This window comes from Meriones unguiculatus, chromosome 6, assembly GCF_030254825.1.
Source record: "Meriones unguiculatus strain TT.TT164.6M chromosome 6, Bangor_MerUng_6.1, whole genome shotgun sequence".
Taxonomy (NCBI): Eukaryota; Metazoa; Chordata; class Mammalia; order Rodentia; family Muridae; genus Meriones; species Meriones unguiculatus.
In genome coordinates this window covers 76,877,166-76,901,651 of record NC_083354.1, presented here as the reverse complement: position 1 = coordinate 76,901,651, position 24,486 = coordinate 76,877,166, and the positions used below count along the sequence as shown (strand labels likewise).

At 39.7% G+C, this 24,486-nt stretch overlaps 1 pseudogene; it reads right to left on the bottom strand.

Moving 5' to 3' along the window:
- Positions 1 to 4,174: 4,174 nt before the first annotated feature.
- LOC110541899 (protein GOLM2-like) lies at positions 4,175 to 24,203 on the bottom strand (annotated as a pseudogene).
- Positions 24,204 to 24,486: the final 283 nt, after the last annotated feature.

The following is a 24,486-nucleotide window of genomic DNA, read 5'->3' as shown; positions in this document are numbered from 1 at the left end:
ACAAAAAGGCTGAGAAAGAAATTAGGGAAACAACACCCTTCACAATAGCAGCAAATGACATAAAGTAACTTGGTGTAACCCTAACCAAGCAAGTCAAAGACTTGTATGAAAAAAAATTTCAAGTCTCTGAAGAATTAGAAGAAGATATCAGAAGATGGAAACATCTCCCATGCTCATGGCTTGGCAGGATTAACATAGTAAAAATGGCCATCTTACCAAAAGCAATCTACAGATTCAATGCAATTCCCATCAAATTACCAACACAATTCTTTACAGACCTGGAAAGAAAAATTCTCAACTTCATATGGAATATCAAGAAATCCAGAATTGCTAAAACAATCCGCTACAATAAAAGATCTTCACGAGGTATCTCCATCCCTGATCTTAAGCTGTACTATAGAGCAACAGTTATAAAAACTGCGTGGTACTGGCATAGAAACAGAATGGTGGATCAATGGAACTGAACAGAAGACTCAGAAATAAACCCACACACCCAGATCCCTGATCTTTGACAAAGATGCCAAAACCATACAATGGAAAAAAGATAGCGTCTTCAACAAATGGGGCTAGTCTAACTGGATGTCTACATGTAGAAAAATGAAAATAGATCCATACTTATCACCCTGCACAAAACTAAACTCCAAGTGGATAAAAGACCTCAACATAAAACCAGACACATTAAATCAGTTAGGAGAAAAAGTGGGGGAAAACCCTAGAACTCATTGGTACAGGAGACAACTTCCTGAAAATAACACCAACAGCACAGACTCTAAGAGCAACGATCAATAAATAGGACCTCATGAAACTGAAAAACTTCTGTAAAGCAAAGGATACTGTCCTCAAAACAAAATGACAGCCTACAGATTGGGAAAGAATCTTCACCAACCCTATATCTGACAGAGGGCTGATATCCAGTATATATAAAGAACTAAAGAAGCTGAAAAGCAGCAAACAAAGTAATCCAATTAAAAAATGGGGAACAGAGCTAAACAGAGAACTCTATGTAGAGGAATATTGAATGGCAGAGAAACACTTAAAGAAATTGTCAACCTCATTAGCCATCAGGGAAATGCAAATCAAAATGACCCTGAGATTTCACCTTATGCCCATCAGAGCAGCCAAGATTAAAAACTCAAGTGACAACACATGCTGGAGAGGTTGTGGAGAAAGGGGAACCCTCCTCCACTGCTGGTGGGAATGTAAACTTGTACAACCAGTCTGGAAAGCAATCTGGTGCTTTCTCAGACAACTAGGAATCGCGCTTTCTTAAGATCCAGCCATACCACTCCTAGGCATATATCCAAAAGAGGCTCAAGTACATAATAAGGACATTTGTTCAACCATGTTTGTAGCAGCTTTATTTGTAATAGCCAGAAGCTGAAAACAGCCCAGATGCTGCTCAACTGAAGAATGGATGTAGAAATTGTGGTACATCTACACAGTGGAGCATTACTCTGCAATGAAAAATAAGGAAAACATGAAGTTTGCAGGTAAATGGTGGGACCTGGAAAGGATCATCCTGAGTTAGCTGTCCCAGAAGCAGAAAGACACACATGGTATATACTCACTCATATAGACATATAACATAAGATATACCTACTAAAATCTGTACATCTAAAGAAGCTAATTAAGAGAGAAGACCCTGACTAAAATGCTCAATCCCCATCCGAAAAGGCAAAGAGGATGGACATCAGAAGAAGAAGAAAACAGGAAACAACCTAGAAACCCTCCACAGAGGGCCTCTCAAAGGCTCTGCCCTACAGACTATAAAAGCATATGCTGAGACTTATGGCCAACTGTTAGGCAGAGTGCAGGGAATCTTATGTAAGCAGTGGGAAATAGTAAGATCTGGAGAGGACAGGAACTCTACAAGGAGAGCAACAGAACCAGAAAATTTGAACACAGGGGTCTTCCCAGAGACTCATACTCCAATCAAGTACCAGGCATGGAGATAACCTAGAACCCCTGCACAGATGTAGCCCATGGCAGTTTAGTGTCCAAGTGGGTTACATAGTAACGGGAAGAGGGACTGCCCCTGACATAATCTGATTGGCCTGCTCTTTAATCACCTCCCCCTGAGAGGGGAGCAGCCTTACCAGGCCACAGAAGATGACAGTGCAGCCACTCCTGATGTGATTTGATAGACTAAGATCAGAAGGAAGGAGAGAAGGACCTCCCTTATCAGTGGACTTGTGGAGGGGCATGCATGAAGAAGAGGGAGGGAGGGTGGGACTGGGAGAGGAGGAGGGAGGGCCTTATGGGGAGATACAAAGTGCATAAAGTGTAATTAATAAAATGAAATTAAATTAAAAACAAAACAAAATAAAAAGTAGTTTAACAGCTTAGAGAGTACAAGGAATAAATAATCCCAGAAGTCATCAAAGGCAGTATGTGGGGGCAGGACACACCTCAACAACAAAGTAACAGTTTTCAATAAAAATTACTCAGTAAATAACTCTCAGTGTTAATGGTCTTAATCACCCCTCTCCCCACCACAAAAGACACAGACAAACAGATTGGATTATGTCTTAATTACTGTTCTAATATTTTGTGGAGACACTATGGCCAAGCAATTTATAAAAGGAAGCATTTAATTTGGACCTTGCTTGGAGTTTCAGAGGGTTTGCTCAGGATCCTGATGGTGGGGCACAGGACAGCAAGCAGGCAGGCATGGTGCTGGAGAAATAGATGAGACCTCACATGATCTGCAGGGAGAAAGAGAGAGACAGACTGACTTACTGAGTTTGATATGAACTTTTGAAAACTCAAAGCCCATCATCCCCAGTAGCATACCTTCTCTAGCAAGGCCACACTTCCTCTAACATGACCATGTCTTCCAATCCTCCCAAACAGTTCCTGTAACTGGGGATTAAGCATTCAAACATATAGGCCTTTAGGGACTACTCTCATCTTAATCACCACAGTTTAGAAAACAAGATCCATTTTTCTGCTGTATCCAAGGAACACACTTCACCATCAAGAACAGACATCACAAGGGTATTGCAAGCAAATAGAGCCTGCAAAATCAAGAATAGCTATTTTAATATATGACAAATTAAATTTCAAACAAAACAAATCAAAATAGACAGGGAAGATGCTTCAGACTCATTAAAGAAAAAGATCACCAAGAAGACATTGCAAATCCAAGCATTTATGCACAAACACAGGAGTATCCAACTTCATGAAAGAAACATTACTGCAGCTAAAATCACATATTGACCTCACACAATGATAGGAGTAATTTTTAATATGCCACTATCACTAATAGAAATGTCATCCAGACAAAAAAACTAAACAGAGAAATGATGAGTTAAATGTCATAAATCAAATAGATATAACAGAACATTCCAATCAAACACTAAAAAAATACATACTTTCTTCTCAGTAGTTCATAGGATTTTCTCCAAAATTTGCTACATATTAAGACACAAAGTTTTAACAGATATAGTAAATATGAAAATGAACCAACCAACAAACAATCACCCTGCATCCCTTTTGACTACCATGAGTAAAACTGAATATCAACCACATAGAAATAGTAGAAACTATACAAACTGATATAAGACAAAGAACTCAATAATAAATGTAAAATCGATCAACACAGAAATCTAGAAGGATATTAAAAACTTTTTAGAACTGAATGAAAATGAAAACACAGCATATACAACACTATAGGACACATGAAGGCAATTCTTACAGGCAAGTTCACAGCATTAAGTGGTTACATTTAAAGAACAGAGAGAGATCTCATTAATAGCTATTGGTACACTTGTAAGAATAGAAAAATAAAGAAAAAAATACCCAAAAAAAGAAAGTAGGAGGAAATAATCAAACTGAAGATCAACATCAATGGAATAGAATTAAACAAAATAAAAACTATACAAAGAATCAATAAAATTAATACTTGGTGCTTTGAAAAAAATTTGCAAGAGAGACAAACCTTTAAGAAAATTAAATAAGAAACAATGAGAATCCAAATTAGTAAAATGAAATATGAAAAGGAGACATTAAAACAGGCACTGAAGGAATTTAGAAAACTATAAAGACATTCTTTAAAAATCTGAATTCCTTCATTAAAATGTCCTTAAATCTATGTCAATGTGTCTTTTCAACTGATACAACTGATCTTTACAACAAAAGTCAAAATTGACAAGTAGAGATGATTTGTTGCACAGCACTTTGGGTTTCCAGCGTCCCTTAGACTTAAAGGACATCATTGAAGCGCTGTTTGCCATAGTCTGCAGGATCCATCCGAAGCTCTCATTCTTCATCATTTTGCTTCAATTTGTGGAAATCATTGACTCTGTCCCTGGTGGCCTGCTTTAATGTGTCTGTTTGAATTCTGGGTTCCCACTCCAGGTTTGAGCCTGGAATTAAGTGTTGAAGAGGATTTGAAGGGTTCTGTTTTGAAGTGCCAGGATTTTCATTCTGATTTAAATGTGAATCTGCAGCAGCCGTGTTTGGTGAGAGAGGCTGTCCAGTTGGAAGATGGGAGGTTGTCTGATGACTTTCATGTGGAGGAGCTAACACAGGGGACTTCTTTAAAGCAGCAGGAGTATCATCTGCTTTTGCTAGGTCATTCTCTTCTACTCCAGGCATCCCTGCGTCACCAACTCATTTGACTTGCTCTTTCCCATGTGCAATATGATTGCTTGAGGGTTCCTCATTCTTGTTTGCATCATTTCCAGCAACACTTGGAATATTTTTAGGTGCTACATGATCCTTTATACCCAATTCTTTTCCATCATTTGATTAAATCTTGTGGGTCTCCTTTTGTTCCTGCAAAAACTGATCTGCTATCTTTTTTAATAGTTTCTTGATGTTGTGCTCTTAATTCCTTGATCTGTTGTCCACACTGAAAACTTGCATCTCACCCACAAAGGTAATGTTGAGGAACCAGAAACAGATGAGTGGGTCCCTGGACTCCCTGACCAGCCATCTGGTTAATTAGCAAGTTTTAGGCCCCAAAAGGGACAGTTCCTGAGGAACTGTATGCTGAGTCTACAGGTGCCTAGTGATGCTTGATGCTTGATCCTGGAGAGCTGTACAGACAAAATACAAAGAGGCCTGCTGAGTACATGTCAGGAAACCCTCACTGCTTGTTTGGGAGCTATCCTTACACAGCAAAACGTCAGTTAGTAACCTAGACGTTTTATAAACTGAGGAATCTTGGACCGGTTGATACTCTTTCTGACTGTATTAAATTTAGTGCTGTAATTACCATGTGCGTCTCTTCAAGTCGTGATGTTCTGCAGTGTGTAGTAAACATGCTGTTTTATTTTGTTTACAGCGTTCCACTTCTGCCTTAAGATTTAGGGGGTTTTGGTCATTATTTGTTTTGTTTTAATGTTTTTGCCCTGAATTAAGCATTAATTTGATGGGAACTCTGATTTTAAAGATCGTCACTTACTGGGTTCTAATAAATTAAAAAGTTAAAACTTGAAAAAAAATCTGAATTCCAGTAAACTGGAAAACATAAAAGAAAGGACATATTTCTTGATATATATGACATACCAAAGTTAAATTAAGATGAAAAAAAAAACCAATTTAAACAGGCCCATTACTGTAGTGAAATAGAAGCAGTAATTTAAAATCTCCCAAGTAAGTAAACAAACAAGCAAAACTGAGGGCCAGATAGATTAAGTACAGAATTCTACCAGACATTCAAAGAAGAACCAAAGCCAATATTTTTGAAATTATTTCACAAAACAGAAGCAGAAGGAATATTTTTCTAATTACTGCTTCTTTTATAAAGCCACTATTACACTTATGGCAAAACTACACAAAGTCTCAACAAAAAAGGAGAGGAAAAAGAAATTTATAGACCAATATCCCGTATGAACATAGACAACATTTTGACTAAAATATTTGCAAGCCAAATTTAAGAACACATCAAATGGATTATCTGCCATCATCAAGTTGGCATCATTGCAGAGACACAGAATACTTTAAACAGACATAAATCAAAAAATGTAATCCACTACATAGACTAATGGCAAAGACCACATGATCAGCTAATTAGATGAAGAAAAGACCCTTGACAAAACAAATGAACAAACAAACAAACAAACACAAGGCCATGTGGAGTCACAGCAGAATTCTACCAGACATTTAAAGAAAATCTACCGCTAACTAATCCTTCTTAAATAATTCAAAAACAGAAGCAAACAAAATGCTCCCAAACTCCATCTATAAAGCCAGGCTCATTGTAATATACAAACCAGGATTACATAGTAGAAAATAAAATTATACACCAATATCCCTCAAAATGCTCAATAAAATAGTTGCAAACAATACAGATATATGTAAAAAAAATATTATCTACCATTACCAAGTTGGCTCTATCAAAAATGCAGTGACAGTTCAACATATACAAGTCAATAAATGTAATAAACCACACAAATAGAATTCCAGAAAAAAAGACACATGAACATTTTACTAGATGCAGAGAAGGCCTTTGACAAAATCCTACATGACTTCATGATGAAAGTACTAGTGAAATGAGGGGCTAGAGAAAGCATATCTCAACACACACAAAAAAAGCCATTTACAGGAACCCCACAGCCAACTTCATCATAGATGGAGAAAAGCATGTAGCAATCTCCAATGAAGTGTTCCTGAGTGTATCAGTGATACTTCAAGTCAGGTTCCATTCCCAGAAGTCTTTGGCCAACACAAAAGTGGATGTCCTGTTTTCTTTGTGTGTGGTTTTTGTTTTGTTATTTTTTGGTCCTATTGGTTATTTGTTTGTTTTTGAGAGAAGAGACAAAACATGGATAGAGAAATGAAGAAGATTTAGGAGTGATTGGAGGAGGGAAAAGAATATATTAAAATATATTGTATAAAAATGTTTTAATTAAAAATGTTCTCAAATTACTTGTGGTAGTGACTGCACACAATTTTAAGTATACTAAAGTTATTAGATTCTATATTTGAGGTGCAGAAATTAAATTTCAATGGTAGTTATAAAAAAGAAATCCACATATACTTCTCCTCAAAATTATGAACGTTTATGTCAGTCAATAATTTCCGTATGTTCATCATGAGTTGAATAGGATATAAACATCTGTGATTTTTAAATGTCCATCAGTGGAGACTATTTTTACAATGGAATATAACACTTCTCTTGAACAGTGGAGTGGATCTTTCTCCGTTTGTGCAGAAATATCTCCAACTCTGCCAAGTAAGAAAAGCAAGTCATTGAAGAAAATGTACAGTGTTATCATAATCGTGAGCAAGCCGTATGTTCACAGTCACACACGTGTAAGTGCCCCGAGAAGGGCTCCTGAGTGTGTATCAGACTACTAAAAGAGCTTTTGTCCAGAATATAGAGGTCATTTGGTGAATGAGACAAAAAAACTGGAAAATATAAATAGGGAGCCCTTATATTTCACTTTGTAAACACCTAGATTATGCATAAACTAAAAACAAAGGAGCTAAATAAGACGATGTAACGTCTACTGTTAACTATGGCCATGTACCTCACTGAGCCAAACACACCACAGCATTAGTGCAGGACAAATGTTACTTTAGGCAATATTTTCATGAAAGAAGGAAGGTCTTGGTAGATGTCTGGTGCAAGCCCAGGCATTTTGATTTGCTATTCCATTTTTTTTTTCTGCTTGGAATACTTCCCTGCAAATCTCTGACTCTGCTTCCCTTAGATTTTTGCTCAATAATTGCTTCTTGAGCACTTCCTACCTACGTACCTTGTGGCATTTTACTACTTCATCAATACCCCTCATGCAACATTTCCGCTTAATCTTTTGGTCAAACAAGTTCACCATCAGACAACCTGTAGCATGCTCTTATGGCTTATCTGATACCATTCTTTTCCTCACTAAGAGAACTCTATGAAGCTACGATCATCTGTCAAATGCTTCACAGCCATAACTATGAACAAATACTAACATTTGACATGGTATACCCTTTAAAGAAGCACAGACAAATTTTAAAACAGAAGCAATGAAAAAGATTTAGCTCTGACTTCTTATTATTCAGTCTTTTCCAATGGATGATCAAGTGGTTAAAAACCTTCACAAGCACAAGATATCAGAATTTTCCTTAGTTGTCTAGAACCGTTTGCCCCAATTCCTTTGCCACTCAACCAACAGAACTATGAAGAAGAAGAAGAAGAAGAAGAAGAAGAAGAAGAAGAAGAAGAAGAAGAAGAAGAAACACAAAGAAGAAAAGAAAAATACAGTAAGAAAAAGAAGCATGACTATAGAAATACCATTCTTCTCCACCTGCTTCTAGTCCAAATAAACTAATAGTTACCACAAATAAATTAGAAATGTAATTGAAAATAGGAGAGTTCAAGGCTTTTGAAGCCTAATTTTAGATCATTAGAGCATTGTCTCCCATCTAGGTTTGAGCCTGAGGTCAAAATAACTTTACCTCTATACTAACCTGGATTTTCACATCCATTAATGTGTCTTTTTTGGACAAAGTTGCCTTGTATAAATATACATTTCTGTTTCTCTCATTATTTCTGGTTATGTCTGAACATAAAAATGCTATCTTCAACATATAACTCCAACAACTCCAAATATGACACACCAGTGGCTTTCCAGATTTTTTTTTCCCATGTAAGCAAATGAAGGTCGAAGACAGAAAGTGTTAAAGTATTTTTAGAAGCATATGTTTTGTTTTATGCTATTTTGTTTTGTGGCTTTAAAATTATATTTAGACTTAGTCATTTGGGCTCAGTTTAGGTGACCTCAATTTGATTGACAACACCTAAAGAATCACCATCTGGAGCCAGTTGGACATTTGCTCTCTGTTCTCCAACAGGTGTGAATGGAGTTTTGACTTTGGAAGTGTTAGCGTCACAGAGTGTCTTCACAGCCTGTTTGAACTTCTCTTTGTTAGACTTAACATGCACTGTCATCAGTTTGTTGTTTTGTATTTTCTGGCAGACTCTGGGTCAAAAGGAAAAGAGAGAAGACATAGTGGTCAAATTTGTTTCCGCTGATGGGGGATTCTTCCAAGGATGTGAGCAGCCTTGAGAGCTTCAGTGGCCAGTGTCAGGGTCAATAGAGGTGGATAACAGGAAGGCCTTCATTTGTGGTTCATCTTTCAGAACTGCCTTCTTCACATTTAGATCCTTTATTTTGTCTTGGAGAAGGGATTGAAGGATGCAGGGACTTCTTCAGTTTTGGGACCATCTTGGTGCAAACCTACACTTAAGAAAACTTTCATCCTTTGCCCACTTGAGGACTATCTGAATACATCCTATAGAACCAGTTCTGGGATGTCAGACAGATGGAAGAAAAGGTTAAAGAGGATTGACAACAAAAACAGCTAAAGAAAAGAGTGCCTACAAGTGAGCTGTGAACTTTCCTTTGATTAAAGGCTGAAAATACTTCCCCCAAAGAGCCACAAAGAGTTTCTAATAATAGAACATAGAAGCAAAGAATTCTGAAACATGTACCTTTGTGATCATTTGCATATTTTTGTAAATGCCATTTTAACATACACTCACTTAGGTATTCTAAAGTGGATGGAACTCTATTTTGTCATTTTAAAAAAGTCTCCAAAGAGACTGTTCCATTAGAAAACCATTCTCAGTTTAGAGCTCCAAGCACTTCAAATCTCAATGTCTTCTCTGCTGCCACTTCAGCAGGAAAGACTTGGGTAAGACCAAAACTGGCCCTTTTTGGGGAAATGGAAGCTTCTCACAGTTCAAAAAGCCCCACCAAGGACTAGGGCTGGCTTCACATAGTGTGCTTCAAGCCACAGTGCAAAACATTGTGTTCCATAAACACTTCTAAGAACAGCTTGGAAGTACTGAAGGTGCTCTGCCAATCAGATTTTGGGTGATCTGAACACTCCTCGCCATCATAACAGAATCCATGTTGCCTGCAGGTCCAGCTAATAAAATGACAGTTACGTTTCTAAACCGTTGAGTAATGAGCAAGCGCTCTAAATTCACCATGCAATGACTTTCAACCAACAGGTTTTGGAAACAAGATTGGCTAGGCTCTACCTGGGTAGACATACTTTTCTGAGCAGTCGTCTGATTGCTCAGGTGTCTTGAACTGTGTCCTGGTGAGATGAAGGTAGGGCAACTCAAATAGGCATGATCAGAAAAGGAGCTATTTTGATCAACTGTTTCTTCAAGTCAAGCAACCGGGTCGAGTTTGGAGAGAATGACTGTTGTTTGAGCTGGTCTGTCATTTGGGTTTTATAAAACTTTCAAAACAACTAACAAGAAATTAGTGTTTTTCTTTCGTCTTTGTCTCATCCCATTACCTTTGTTACTGGCTTTCCCTGTGTCAGCTGAATGGGAGCTATATACTGTCTGTGACCCATAACCCAACAAACACATTTTACTCACAGTACAGAAAATAATTGCTTAAATAAAGCAATGATGCAGTGCAAATAAAGATGAACTGGTGAGATGGACACCACCTATGGCCATATAAAGGTTATTTATTACTTCTATTACTGTGTGGTATGTGCTGTACGCCTTGGTCCAAGGCCTCAAGGATAATTAAAATTCAATGACTACACAGTGTCTCATGAAATGTGTTAATGAGATTGTTTTGTGATATGCAAAAATGTCCTGACATGGTTTTTAAATGCATGCTGCACACCCCCAGCCAATTACACAAAACACAGCTATGTCTCTTTGTCTATCACTAGCAGCTGAGTAGACAGCAATAGACTGGACCACATAATTGCTGCTTAATTTTCATGTCTGATGCTATAGTGATGTCGTGAGGCATTACAGCGGCAGGAGTGAATGTTTGTTTTCCATGTGACTTTCTTTCTTCAGCCTCTTTGTGCACAAAGTACACTCCTTTGGTTTCCTAAGCAAAATGAGCATGTGGAGGCACAGACACAGCCCTCTGCTTGTTTTCCTATCTGCCGAGGATTTTGTGGGATTGGGGTGTGGGAAACTACTGGCGCACTTCCAAAGCATGGACAAATTGGGATGTACTTTTATTAATGTGAAACTGAAAGCATTACTAAAATATTAAGAAGGATGTCACTTGAGTCTTTTCACGCTTTGGGTTAGTCTGCTAGGGCTACTGCTAGCACCACAAGCTGCTCTGTAGGTTAAACACATAGTGAACTGTCCCAGAAATCCAAGATGAAGGTTTCTGTAATGTAGGCTCCTTCTGGAGGCTGTGGGAATCCTCTTTTCCATGTCACACACCTACCCTTCTCTGTGTAGACTAATTTCCCCTCTTTGAGATCATATTGGATCCTAAGACCATCTTGTTTTACTACGGCCTCAAATGAAATAATCCATCTGTACTGAATCTATTTCTAGGTAAGAATCCATCCATTATGAGATCTGGAGGACTTGAATTTGAACCTATAAATTTTAGAAGGATGCAACTCAACCCATTACAAGCTTCAGATAAATCATAGTCTATGATCCTCAGTAAATGTACAAAATTATAGGCTCAAAATAATAACGGAGTTGTTTCTCAAGATCAGCATGACATCTGCATTTTAGCTCCAAGGAAATCACTCCATAGCACACTTGTATCTCACTTTGCCAAGCATAAGGAGATGAAGCTGTAACTGAGAGATAGACACCCACTGTCTGCTGAACTTCGACCCAGTCATTCTTAGTATAACATGTATATACATTCTTGGTGACACAAGTCATTACTTCTTTCATTGATTATGAAAACAAACAAACCATGAGTGAGCACATGGGCTTACTGACAGAGTGAGAGCCTTTACTGGGTCCAGACACGTTCAATCATAAGCTACATATTTTACCAAGTCCAAGGGACTTTTAAGTTTGCTAATTTTTGGAGGAAAATCAGCTCTGTGCTTATGAACTATCTTCTTGAATTGAAAAGTATTATGACAGGATGATGAGGAGTCGTGAGTTGTTGACTGTCTTGCACGAAGGTGAGGTTGGCCACAACTTTATATTACTATAAGTTACATGGACTAGAGATATGCTGAGAGGAAATGCATATATTTGAAGTATAGATTAAAGGTTTGGCCTAGGGAGTGAAAGATGGGTCTGGAAAGCCTGACAGTAGCAGCAGGTGGGTTGCTAAACCTCTGAAACTCTGAAGAGACTCAACTTGAGGTCACAAGGGCCTGTCATAGACAATGAGCCGAGGGTACAGAGACAGATGGAGACTAGAAACACAGGCAAACAGGTAGGTGAGAAGCCAAACTCATGCTTTGTAGGATTTCTCTCACAAATATGCTGTAAACTCCCCTGGCCACCACCTTTTCACTCCTCCATGTGTTAGCCGTCTGCACTGGGGGAGTCCTGGCCTTTGGAGTTGCACCATTCACATCCAGACTCCTGCCTCCGATTGGGTCTTCTCTTACCATGCTTACTTTGTGCTGCAGGGAAGGAATGGTGATCTGAATAGGCAGATGGCATAGAATGGTTGGGCTAACCGTCTTGGGGAAGTGGGTAGAGAAGAGAGATAAAGCTTTGCCATGAGAAAGATACATGCGTGGTCCATGGAATACAGCAAGGCTGTACTCTAGGCCCTGATTCTCCACCCGCACTCATCATCGAAGTAATTTCATCTAGTTCCTCTTCCAAAATCATTCATACTAATCACTCCTCATGAATCTTGGAAAGCCCAGCTTTGCCTCTGAATTCTACATTTGGGTTTCCAACCACCTTTCAGGGCTCACTATGTATGCCTTCAGCAGAACAGACTTCAAAAACTGGTAGGGTCAAATAAATCTTACCATTTCCACACTAAGACTCTCCATAGCTCTCTACAATATTTAGAAAGACTCAAACTCCTGTATTATGGCCTTTAGGACTTTGTAGAGTCTTTTTTTCCAGTCTGACTTCTGCTTGCCAGTTCAGTATAGTCCAGACACGCTATTTGGCCATAACTTTGTTCGCTTGTTGGTTGAGCAAGGCAAGACAAAAGGCCATTTTCTCTCTGTGAACTTGCAGTTAAATTACTTGCACAATCATCCAGAGATCTTCCCTTGGCTGCCTTCTCCTCATCCTTCCAGATAAATAGGTCATATTGACATCTCAGCAGACTTTCTTCAATACACATTCTAAAGAGGCAAAGTGGCCCCTATCTGCCTCTCTGGACAGCTTTCACGCAACACAAGTGGGTTTGTTTGATACTACGTATGCTTCTGAAGCTATTTGGTCTATTTGTGTAGATCTATGCTGCCTATGCCTAATGGTTTGGGGTTTTTTTTTAATGTTTTTTTCCCTTAAAAAGAAGCATAAGTCAAAGAGAATGGATATGGGTAGGGAAGAGGACTGGATTTTTTTTGCTTTTATTGTGCTCAGCATAATATTTCTAGTACTGGGATAATGCCAGTCAAAAGAAGAGAGACTCAATAAACACTAATCAAACGAATTAGTTAGCCTAGGGGGAGAATTCTCTATTTCTTCCCATATCCACACTTTCTCTTTTGTATTCCCTCCCCATCTTTACTTGTCAAAATAGTAGGAACAGCTTCCCCGTGGTTTCCTCAGTCTAGTCTCAACACAGCAGGAAGAGTGGACCACTTAGAACGGAAATAAGTCTGCCTCCTCCTTCCCAATGTCCTCTCCTTAGAATGAGTGTCAGGGTCCTGGCCACATCCATCCTTCCTTGCTACATCCCCGGCATCTTCACCGTCAGTCTCCCTTTCTCACCATACCCCATCCACACCGGTGCTTTCGGTGTTTCCTCAGGATGCCAAATGTGAGTACATTAGTCTATTTATATGTTATATTTAATAGACATAATTGAGCACACATGCACACTCATACACACACACTATATATATATATACATATATATATATGCACAATATAGATAGATAGATAGATAGATAGATAGACAGACAGATAGAGCAACAGAACTCTGTAACCCCTTGCCAGAGCATGAACCTATGTCATAAAATTGTACACATAATTTGGACTGAGAAAAAAAAAAGGAACATGATGCACTTGGCTTTAATAATATATGGTATTTCTGCTGTTTGTATGTTCTAAATGTTTTAGATCACATTTTTTTCTTTCGGTAGTAAATTATGTATAGTGTAAAATACATTCAATTTAACATTTTAACTGTACAGAGGTAATAACTAAACGGTTTGAGAAAGCCATCTGGCAATGTGCAGTCAGCAGGAGGGTGTGTCCGCTTCAGTGTGATGTCTTCCTTTCCAGGTATCTGCTACAGGAAGCTGTCAAACATGGGTAAAGAAGCATGCAGTGGTGTCTTCCAGAGTCATGCATTTAGTGTAGAAAACCTTCGACAGCGCTTAGTGGAGAAGTGGATAATCTGCCGGCTTAGTTACACATTTATCTTAAAAGGTATTTGTTGTTTATATTTTTATGTAGTATGTGTGTAAGGTGGGGAATAGGTGTGAATGCAGAGGTTAGCGTGCAAGTTCTGTTGATTCTCTTTCACCTTTATGTAGGTTTTAGGGACTGAACTCAGGCTGACAGACCTGTATGGCCGACGCCTTTACCTGCTGAGCCACCTAGCCAGCCCCAAATAATTTTAAATAAAAAGATACAGCTCAAAAACAATATTCAACTTAACAAAAGTTGGCAATTCCTTTATGAAATGTAAAACCCCAAATGTGAGCCAAAACACTTTATGATTTCATTTAGTATATACATAGTAAAAGTACAAATCAAAAGAAACAGTATATCAAATTTTTAGGAAGAAGCCTAGACAGAGGTTGAACTCTATCTCCAAAATTAGTATTTATCAAAATTTTTGATAAAGAAAACGTTTTAATTATAGTGTCCACTTAATATTGAGTTTGTGTTTGCTATGCTTTTTGCATTGTTTTTTTTTTTAACGTTTTACACTTTAAATATGCTTTTAAAAGATTTTTAGGGTTAGCAAATTACTGAAACTACACAAATTTTAACCTTTTTATCTTGAGGATCAACATACAGGAAGCTTGCTCAAGAGACTGAAGAATGCTCAAGGGCTGACCTCAATCTACCGTCCTTCTTCCTTCCATTCTTTTGATATCACAGTACATGGAGGCTAAGCCCTTTCCAGTGTTGGTTTTCTCTGTGATGTCTTCAGTCCTTGCAGACACATCTCTAGCTGTCCCTTCAAGTCATCACATTTTTCTCCTCTATCACAAACAAACATTATATACACTCTCACTTAGCAAATTCATCAGCTCAGTCCCTAAAGGGCGTTGTCCAGTGATTCTTGAATTGTCTTGCCAACTATTACAACAAGAAAAAAAAAAAGATGAATTTTAGCCTAACATCAAGGATGTTCAACAGGGAAGAACTGGATTGAGGAGGCTGCACTCATGATTTGATAAGAGTTCTCTTGTGATGAAGGAAAAAAAAGAAGCTGCTGAAATATGAGCAACAGAAGCAGCATCATATCTGGAAAACAATTTTATCCTGAAAGCATCAAAGACACTGAAATCCAGGTCACATACTCAAGACCCACATGAGGATGGGACATTAAAGTAAGAGCATACTCATTAATCTAACCTGGTCATAGAGTTTGAAGTTAAAAGACTGTATTTCGCAGGCTTCCTTTTAGCCTAGTGTTAACAATTTTTTATTAAATATTCATGAATGAAAGGGCTAAATAAGAAGAAACCCAACCTTAAAAAATGGAGATAGGCCCTTTGTTACATTGTGCCTGGCAGGAAAGGTATCGGGCCAGCAGAAGCCAGAACAATTCTGTTAGACCACAATGAAGGGTGATGGTTAGACGGGAAAATCTTGAGAGACTGTATCCCAGACACAACTTCAAACTGCTCCATGAGAGAGGAGGCCCATTCCAGCCTGTCAAGCCGCTGTTCCCTAGGGATCCAAAGACAAGCCTGTATATCAACTCATACACTCGCTATATTAGGTATGCTTTTACGTTATGAGATAAAAATAGGTGAAGGTAGATGGCAAATGAAAACAGGTAACAAAAAGACATAGTGACCTGTGCTGTAGGGATAGGATCTTATGAACTCCATTCTTTTGTTTTCTTCCATTTTACAGTGAGGCTCTTTTCTGCCATTCCTGTAGACTAGTTAGAACACGTTTTCGATGGCCATATAAGTTCCTCTTTTAATGATAAGAACATTGGGAAACTGTTTTTTAATTTTACCCTCCTCCCACTCAGTCTCATTGTGAACTTTGACACCATTTTATTTTAATTATAAGCTGTGTGGGTGTTTTGCCTGTGTGTTTCTGTGCACTGTATGCATGCAGTACCCACAGAGGCCGGAAGAGGGCATTGGATCTCCCTGGAACTAGGGTTACAGATGGTTGTGACTTCCCATGGAGTGCTAGGAATCAAACTCAGATCCTCTGGAAGAGCATTCAGTGCTCCTAAGCTATGAAACATCTCTCCAGTACCTCTTACTGTGTCTTGCCTGATCAGTGGTAGAACGGCAAATTTGATTTCTTCCAAGGTACTGGATATTATGATGCTCTTTAGGTGGATGGTTTATTTTGCTTCCTTTTTCCCTTTTCTCTGACATACATGTTTACTATCAATCAGAAACATCATCACTGATTCTACTGGTTTTTATTTTCTCTAAGGAATTCCTTCTGTTATATGTTGTAATTTTCAGCGTCTTTCTGAGTTTGAGAAGGGACTTCTTAATCTCTGCCTTGCAAAGTCTGTAATCTGTCATTGGCTCTCATTTTTCATGTTCACTGTTTTCACATTGATCAAAAGATAATGATACTCTTTTTTATTTGCTAATGCTCCTGGGTGGTTTCAGCCAGTTGGCTGATGCACTGAGTCAGTGGAAAACACTATCCTGTCACAAGCTGGCTAGAGTCCTCATAAGCAAATGTGCCAAAAGGTGCGTCCCAGTCAGAAGAGCAGAAACGACCATGGATGATGTCTAATGCGCCTCAACTCCTTCTTATTGATGAGCACTGTACTCTTCACTGAGACTCAGTAGAAGGAAAAACACTTGCCAAATGGATTAGGGTTTGGGTGACAGATTCATTAAGTTTGTGATGACTTTCAGGGCATTCTTTCGAATTGACCCGTCCCTCTAAACTATCTTCTGGCCAAGAGCTATGTTCATTTTGCAAACTCATTAAAGGAAATTTACAGAAGTTTAAAAAATTCATCAGGCTCAAAAGCTGTTGCCTTTCACTCGGCAGAGATGGTGTATTAAATAAATGTGTGTCTCTACGCTTTGATTCCAATAGCTCTCAGCACTGATTGCTTTATTATTGTAGAGAAATCACCAGCAATATGTGGCTTCTTTGCCAAAACAAAAACAAAAACAAAAGCAAACAAACAAACAAAAAAACCCTCTAGGATTCAAGAATGTCAAGGTAAGGTATCTATGATGCTCCCAAGACTGTGTTTGGGCTCATACTGTGAACATCTTCATCATTTCCTTGCAGACCAGCTCAGTCTGTGAAGAATCAAGTCTGTCCTCTCTCAGGACACATTTCACTGGTTGCTGAATGATATGCTCTTCTCTTTCCCGTTTCTTTCCTTTTTTGCCTCTCTTTTTTTTTTTTTTCATAAAGCATACAGTAGTATCTGGAATTTAGCATGGAAGCCTGTCAACATTAATGTTTTCCTTTTCAATATTGATGATTTTTATGTACAAAACAAAATAAAAACTCACTTCCTCATACTGGACTTGAGCTGCCAGTGTCTTTGAACACTTCTGTTTCCATTTTTCAGAAATGAAGACAAATACTGTGGTAAAAATATTTTTTCCTTTTGGGTCTAGCAAAAATTTGCTCAAGCAGCTATGAGCTGAATCAATGTTTTGGAAAGGAAAACAGCATTCAAGGGCTCAAGGATTCTTGAAATTTAATTCTCTCTTAGTCAAAGGGAACATTTCGTAATAAACAAAACACTTGCTTAGCGTTGAGTTCATAAATCCATGGACTTTGTCACTTACACCTGAGGAAGGATGGGTGCACACATGTCTTCACAGTTGTACACACTTTCTTGTACTGTAGAGAGAACATTGCACTCCCAGTGTAAGCCTTGTAAGGCCTCTCTGTGAGTTAGGAAGGAGAATACACTTGCACTAAAACCAGTGATGCAGAGAATGCTCAAGGCTCTAAAATAGTCTGGTGGCTTTAAAATCAATCAAGTAATCAGTGGGAATTTCCTACGTGCCTTGGGCCACGCTCCTCTCTGCAGAGGAAAGCACATAATTCTTTGGCCATGAGGGAAGTGAGCAGGAAACCAGACACACATTATAAATAGGGGATAGTGAGTCAAAGACCTGTCCACCCAGACTGCATTGTCTTCACCCAACTTACTTTTCTTGAATTAGACCTGGATTGGTGCCATTGATCTGCTCTGAGGGACTTTCTAAGCATCAACTTGAATGAAATTCCTTCAAGTACATAGTATTGTGAAAGTTGCTGGGGGAAAAACACAAACAGAAACAAAAAAAACATGTACTCTTGATAAGGAAGTAGTTTAAACACCAAAAAGATAATCAACAAAGAGATGTAGGATACAGAAATACAAATGAAAAACCAAAGAATTAAAGAAAATGAGAAATCTCAAGGAACTTTCCTCAGAGGAAGTAAGACTTCCTCTATACTCTGAAAGAATAGGTAAGTTGTTAAGACAAAGATTCAGTAGAGAAGTGAGGCTGGTATCATTGCTTAACAAGGACAAGTAGAATCTAAGAGAATACAGTACATCATGCTGGGGAAGGCATGGTCATAGTGGGCAACTCCATGGCGGGGGGAGTGTGGAACAACTGCTTGTTCTATAACACCAATCACCAAGTGAGATCTTGGTCCAGGCAATCATCCACACCCCATTTCCTGAAGGCTTCAGGCTCCCAAACAACTAGCTAGAAACTAGCTATAAAATACTTAAGCCCACAGGGATGTGTGATTCAAAGCTTAAGAGTAGGATTTTTTTAAAAATTATTATTATGAACTCTGTAAAACCTAGAAATATCTTTGGGATAAGAATAATTTATCTTGAGCTGGTGGCTCATTTATCACCATGGTAGTAGCCAACTTTGATCCCAGCAGAGGCAGAGAAGCAGGTGGATCTCTTGAGTTCGAGGCCAGGCTGGTTTACAAAATAAGTACCAGGACAGCCAAGGTTACACAGAGAACCTCTGTCTAGAAGAATAAAACAAACAAACAAACAAACAAAAGACTTGTTTATCTTTATATTTCCTAAGCAATCCATAATTATCCGAATGACCTAAGCAGTTATTTAAAATACCAGATCTAAAGCCCTGATCTTGCATGGCCTGGTTTGGTAGTTTTGCCTCACATCTGGAAGTTTGTAGTTTAAACCTGAGGGTTGGGAAATACTGCCTTGAGTACAGTGGAAATTCTCTGCCCCCCCTCCCTCATCTCCAGTTCCCCTGTTTTCCTTCCCTAGACAAGCACATGTTCTCCCAAACCTGCTCCAGGAAGTCACTGCTTTTCTCCTTGACTTTCCACGTGAGAGAGGACAAAGCTAATCTATTAGCCCGATGCAATTTATGTTTGATGACCAAACAGTACTCCCATGTCTGAGGCTTTGACCTGTTCGCAGGAGGCCTGTGCAGGCCATTCATCTACTTGCCCTGATCGGTTGACTCTCTGGCATCTAGCTAAAGACACCAGGCCTCCAAGTGCTACAACTAACAGAGTTTAAGATGTGGCTTCTTTAAAGCTATAGCTGTTTCATAATATGATCATCTATAAAGCAACAGGGGTAATTGTGAAAGACCTGGGTCCGGGAACTTGTATGATTCATGCTGTTTGCAATAGGAGATTATTAGCTAGCTAGATGGTCTTCAAGCGTGAGTCTTCAAGTGAGCAATTAGCCGAGGCTGCTGAGTTTGCCTCCCGAGCTTTCTAAACAGTGAGGCTGTTCACGTAGGAGGTGCTGCTTTTCTGGCTGATTAACAGCGGTTACAGCTCAGCTTTGAGGTCAGAGAGACTCGTACCCCAGTGCCATTCAGCCACAAATCTGGATGCCCCGGGGGCAAATGTCTTACCACATTCTGTTCTTGTCTTGCTTCTGCAAAGTGGGAACTGAGGTATCGTCTAACATGGTTTCTTGGTTTGAAATGAATACATTGTACCTAGGCTAGGCCCTTCTTTGTCCTATGGAAAGGTCTTCATTGCTTTTAGTGAAAAAACAGACAACTTTATTTTGAGAGTAAACTATCTTGTTACGTGGGCTGCTTGTGTTTCTTGGGTTGCCTATCTGAGAGTTTGGACCAAACTGAAGAATCATCCTTATTTCTCCCTAGGTAAACGTGACCATGACATCTCTTTTTACCTACATACTATCTGAAGGCTTTCCATGGAAGCTTAACTTGATTTTGGAAATGCTGTTGAAATGCCTATTAGTATGCAAAAGATTTTTATCTAGAAAAAGAACTAAAAAAAAACAACAACACACAACTCGAGTTTTCATCTTATAGCAAGAAAACTAAATAAGTATATGTGGATTTCTTACCTTTCAAAATCATCTCATGACTCAAATACTGAATCAAGTTCTTCTAATAAATGTTCTTGGGAACTTTTTGATAGTAATTTATAGTTGGTAATGCTGTGTTCATTGGCGTGACTATTGGATGAAAAGCCAGGCTTTCTTTCTCAATTTCATTGCAACCATAGCTATAATCAGTATGTAGGGCGTTCACTTTGATCCCAGCTTTGTTCCCAGGGCTGAAAACTGTGCCCAGTATCCAGAAGGGTACTTGACGAATTCATAAGTTCAGAGAGAAGGCTAGTACCCTGGCCAGACCCCCTGGGAGACTCTCAGTGTTTCTGAGTGCCCCTCCATTGGTATCTGTGGTTTTATTTGTACTGATTGGGACTGTCTTTATTTCAGACATTCAGAAAGTTGGAAGTGCCTGGGGTTTTCAAACTCCCAACCCAATGTCAGCAAGTGACTGACTCTTGTAAGAGTGTGAATTCTCAGGCCCCAAGCACAGCAATGAAGGAGAAGTGTGAGGTGTGAGCCTATGTCCAAATTCCTCTACACTGTAGAGTCTACAAGATCATGTGGAAGTCAACCTCTTCGGGACCCTGCCTGAAATCACACCCTTGCTGGGCTCCTCCTGCTCTCCTTTGCTGCCTCAGATTCTTGCACATCATCAGCAAATCACTTTCATACAACTTTTCACATGGGTGTCACTTCTGGTGGCCCAAGCCTAAGAGTTTAAGTGATTTTTTTTTTAAGGGCTAAACTATTCCTGATATGTAAGAAGTCTTTATTCAGGTACTGTCCTCTGAAACGTGTAAGGATTATCAGTACAGGGGTGAAAATTGCTATTTAGATATCTTATCAGATACCAGTCCAGAAATCACCCAGAGATATATCAGTGACACACATACACACACAGACACACACACACACACACACACACAGAATCCACTGACTACAGGCAACAAATACCATGTGCAACAAGAGCCAAGGAGAAGAGGAAGGTGATAGGGTCTGTCTTCTTTCCTCTCTCACTCTCTCCTTTCTTCTTTGAGATAGAAGAGTCTCTATCAAAAAAGCATCTTCAGTTTGCTAGCACACTTCACACTTGAGAGCACATGCACATTTAAATGGATATTTATAAAAGCATTGGCCTCTAGCCAAATCATGAAAAGAAATGCATGTTTTTCCTAGGTGTGGCTAAGCCATTCTTTAAAATCTTTTGAAAGTCTGAGCTATATACACAGGAGAGGAAATGGTCAAAGAAACGTCAGCTTTGTTACAAGTGAAAGCTGCAAGGAGGTCAGGGTTTTTTTTGCAAACTATCAGGAAAAGTCTGGGTGTGCAGGAGTATGATTGTGAGTGTGAAAATGCACAGGGGATTGTGTCTGTGCTAAAGGAATTTATTTCTGACAGGAAAAAAAAAGCCCACAGAATTTGTTTAATGTGGAGCTATTTAAAGTAAAACTACAGGATAATTCAGATGGATTGTATGTGAACTAAATCAGAGGGTGGCAATGGCCAAGTGTGTATCATAAGATCCCTCTGTCCGAGTTCATAAATGGACAAGGGCAAAGAAACCTTTGTTAAGTTAGAACTCAAAAGGTGACTCCTCAGGCTGCTTGAGGTTTTCTTCATAACTCACCAATTAATGGATGTTCTTTTCAGTGCTGAAGGCATGTATGAGCTCCTTCGTGTTTGTGTGTGTGTGTGCCTATACGTGTGTTTGCCTGCATACACATGTGCGTACATGTTTGTGTGTGTTTTATATATGTCTGTGTGTATGCCTATGTGTATGTGTCTATGTGTGTGAGCTCCTGTATGTGTATGTGTTTGTGTGTGCCTATGTGTGTTTTGTGAGTGTTTGTCTGCATCTGCATATATGTTTGTGTGTGTGCATGTGTATGTGCCTGTGTGTGAGCAAGTGTGTATGCCTATGCATATGTGAGCATGTGTGCTTATGTGTATATGTCTTGGTCTGTGTGCCTGTGTTGGTGTTGGTGTGTCTATGTTTGTCTATGTGTGTGCGTGTGTATGCCTTTTTGTGTGTGTGAGATACTGTGGGGGGGTGTATGTATGTGGGTGTGTGGCTCTGAGTCTGTGTGTGCGTTTAGTTTTGGATGCTCTCCATTACTATGTCTTCAAGCTCAATGTGTTCTTCCAGTTAATCTAACTCATTCATTCTTTCTCTCTCCCTTTCAGTCATCTCTCCCTTCTTTTCTTCTTCCCTTCCTCCCTTCTCTCCTTTTCAACACACACACACACACACACATACACACACACACACACACACACACTCACACACGCATACACACGTTAAATCCCTCTGGTAAGATTGAAGTCTGGCATTGCTAGATTGCTCCTGAGCTTGATGCAGAAATGACGGACCCCCTTCTTCAGCTGGGTTCCCTCCTCTCCCCCTGATCTGGGGAACCCCAGGTCCTCTATGAAGAGTCACATAGCCCTCAGGGAATGTCACAGGCCCAACCTTTCCCGATAAGAAACCCTTTAGTGTGCTCCTGGGGATTCCTGGCAGTACCCTACCCACACTAGCGAGACCTTAGCTTTCAGAAAATGACCTTTAACGGTAACTGGAGTTCTTCTCCCTCGCATAGGATAATTAAGTACCGTGTTCCCCTCTTATGATAAGACTGTAACATGTAAATGAAGTATCCCAGCACCCTGAGCCCCAGTGACTCACATCACCCCCGAGACCCCTCCCACTGTCCCTGACTCACAAATTAAATGCTCGCTCGATCTCTTTCTCCATTCCTCCATCATGACCAACTGAGACTCATCATTTATTCTGGAGAAGGACAGGCTCTCCACCTCCCCGAAGAACTAACCAGTGGACACCCAGGGCTTGGCCGACAGCCAGCCGTAGAGCAGGCGAGCTGCTGACCGACAGCGAAGCAGCAGCCGGACCGGGTTCTTCCAGCCATGAACTGACAAGGCGCGGGGGTCTGCCTTTAGCGGGGCAGCTTCACCTAAGGGCTGTAACACTGTGATATCATCGCTGGCTTTGGAACGCCCGGGTTTTCACCGCCACCTGGTCCCTGCAACCTCATTTTAAAAGGAGCTAAATATAACATCCTGTGGAAAACTCTTTTCCACAGCCCTGCTGAGATCCGGGAGCCTTTCGCAGGGACCTCTTTCCGAGCTCTCTAGCCATTTCTGAGAGAAACCGGACCTGACACTCCCGGGGTTCAACCTCTTTCCCACCCTGGAAGCTGGAAGCCTCTGGATCAGCCGGCACTTCCGGCAGCAGTGGCTGGGAGGGCAAACACACACACACACACACACACACACACACACACACACACCTACTTCACTTTCAAACACATATAGCACGGTTCCAACAACTGTTTTTAAACCCCATCTTCAAACTCTAACACCTGTATGAGTTAAGGGTGAGCTTTGATTGACAGCTCTTCTTGTCATGGTTCAGAGTATTACTAAAGAAGGTAATTTGAGGAACACAGTCCTCCGTCTTCCAAAAGAAACCAGGAGACAGGAACAGATAAAGGAATTTTTTAAAGCATTTTTTATACCTTGTATTTCTTTCAATTCCAGTGATTGTGAATTTTCCCCTTTCTAGGTGATGAATATTTTTATATTCCTACAAATATTCTCATGCTCTGCTCTGAGAGACACTTATTGGGAAATAATTCCATTCACGTGTTTAAGATTTGTTAATGATAGCCAAAGCCTTGTAGAACTTGGGACTTGTTTTCCTTACTGCTGAGGTGAGACTCTTTTTGAAGACTCAGATCTATTGCATGTGACTTGCTAAATCATCTACCCTCACTGACAGAAACAGGCTCTCCAGCCCCTGCACGAATGCTCCATACAGTTACCTTCCATGACCCGCTTCCTTCCCCACTCAATGCTTTCCTTTACACAAGTACAGTGAGGTCAACAGGGCTGTGTTGCTGTCCTCTAGAGCATTTTTTTTTTCTGTAAACTCTTATCGATGTTGTCTTGTGAACCTCAGCCGCCACTCTGACCCTTATTTCTGTCTCTCCCATTCAGGAGTCTGCTGGCACACACCCCGTATGTACTCTGTCTACCACTCTGCTCCATGACCGCAGCCTCTGATCATCACCCAGAGCAGTCAGTCCGGATAATCACACAGATCTAGCTTTGT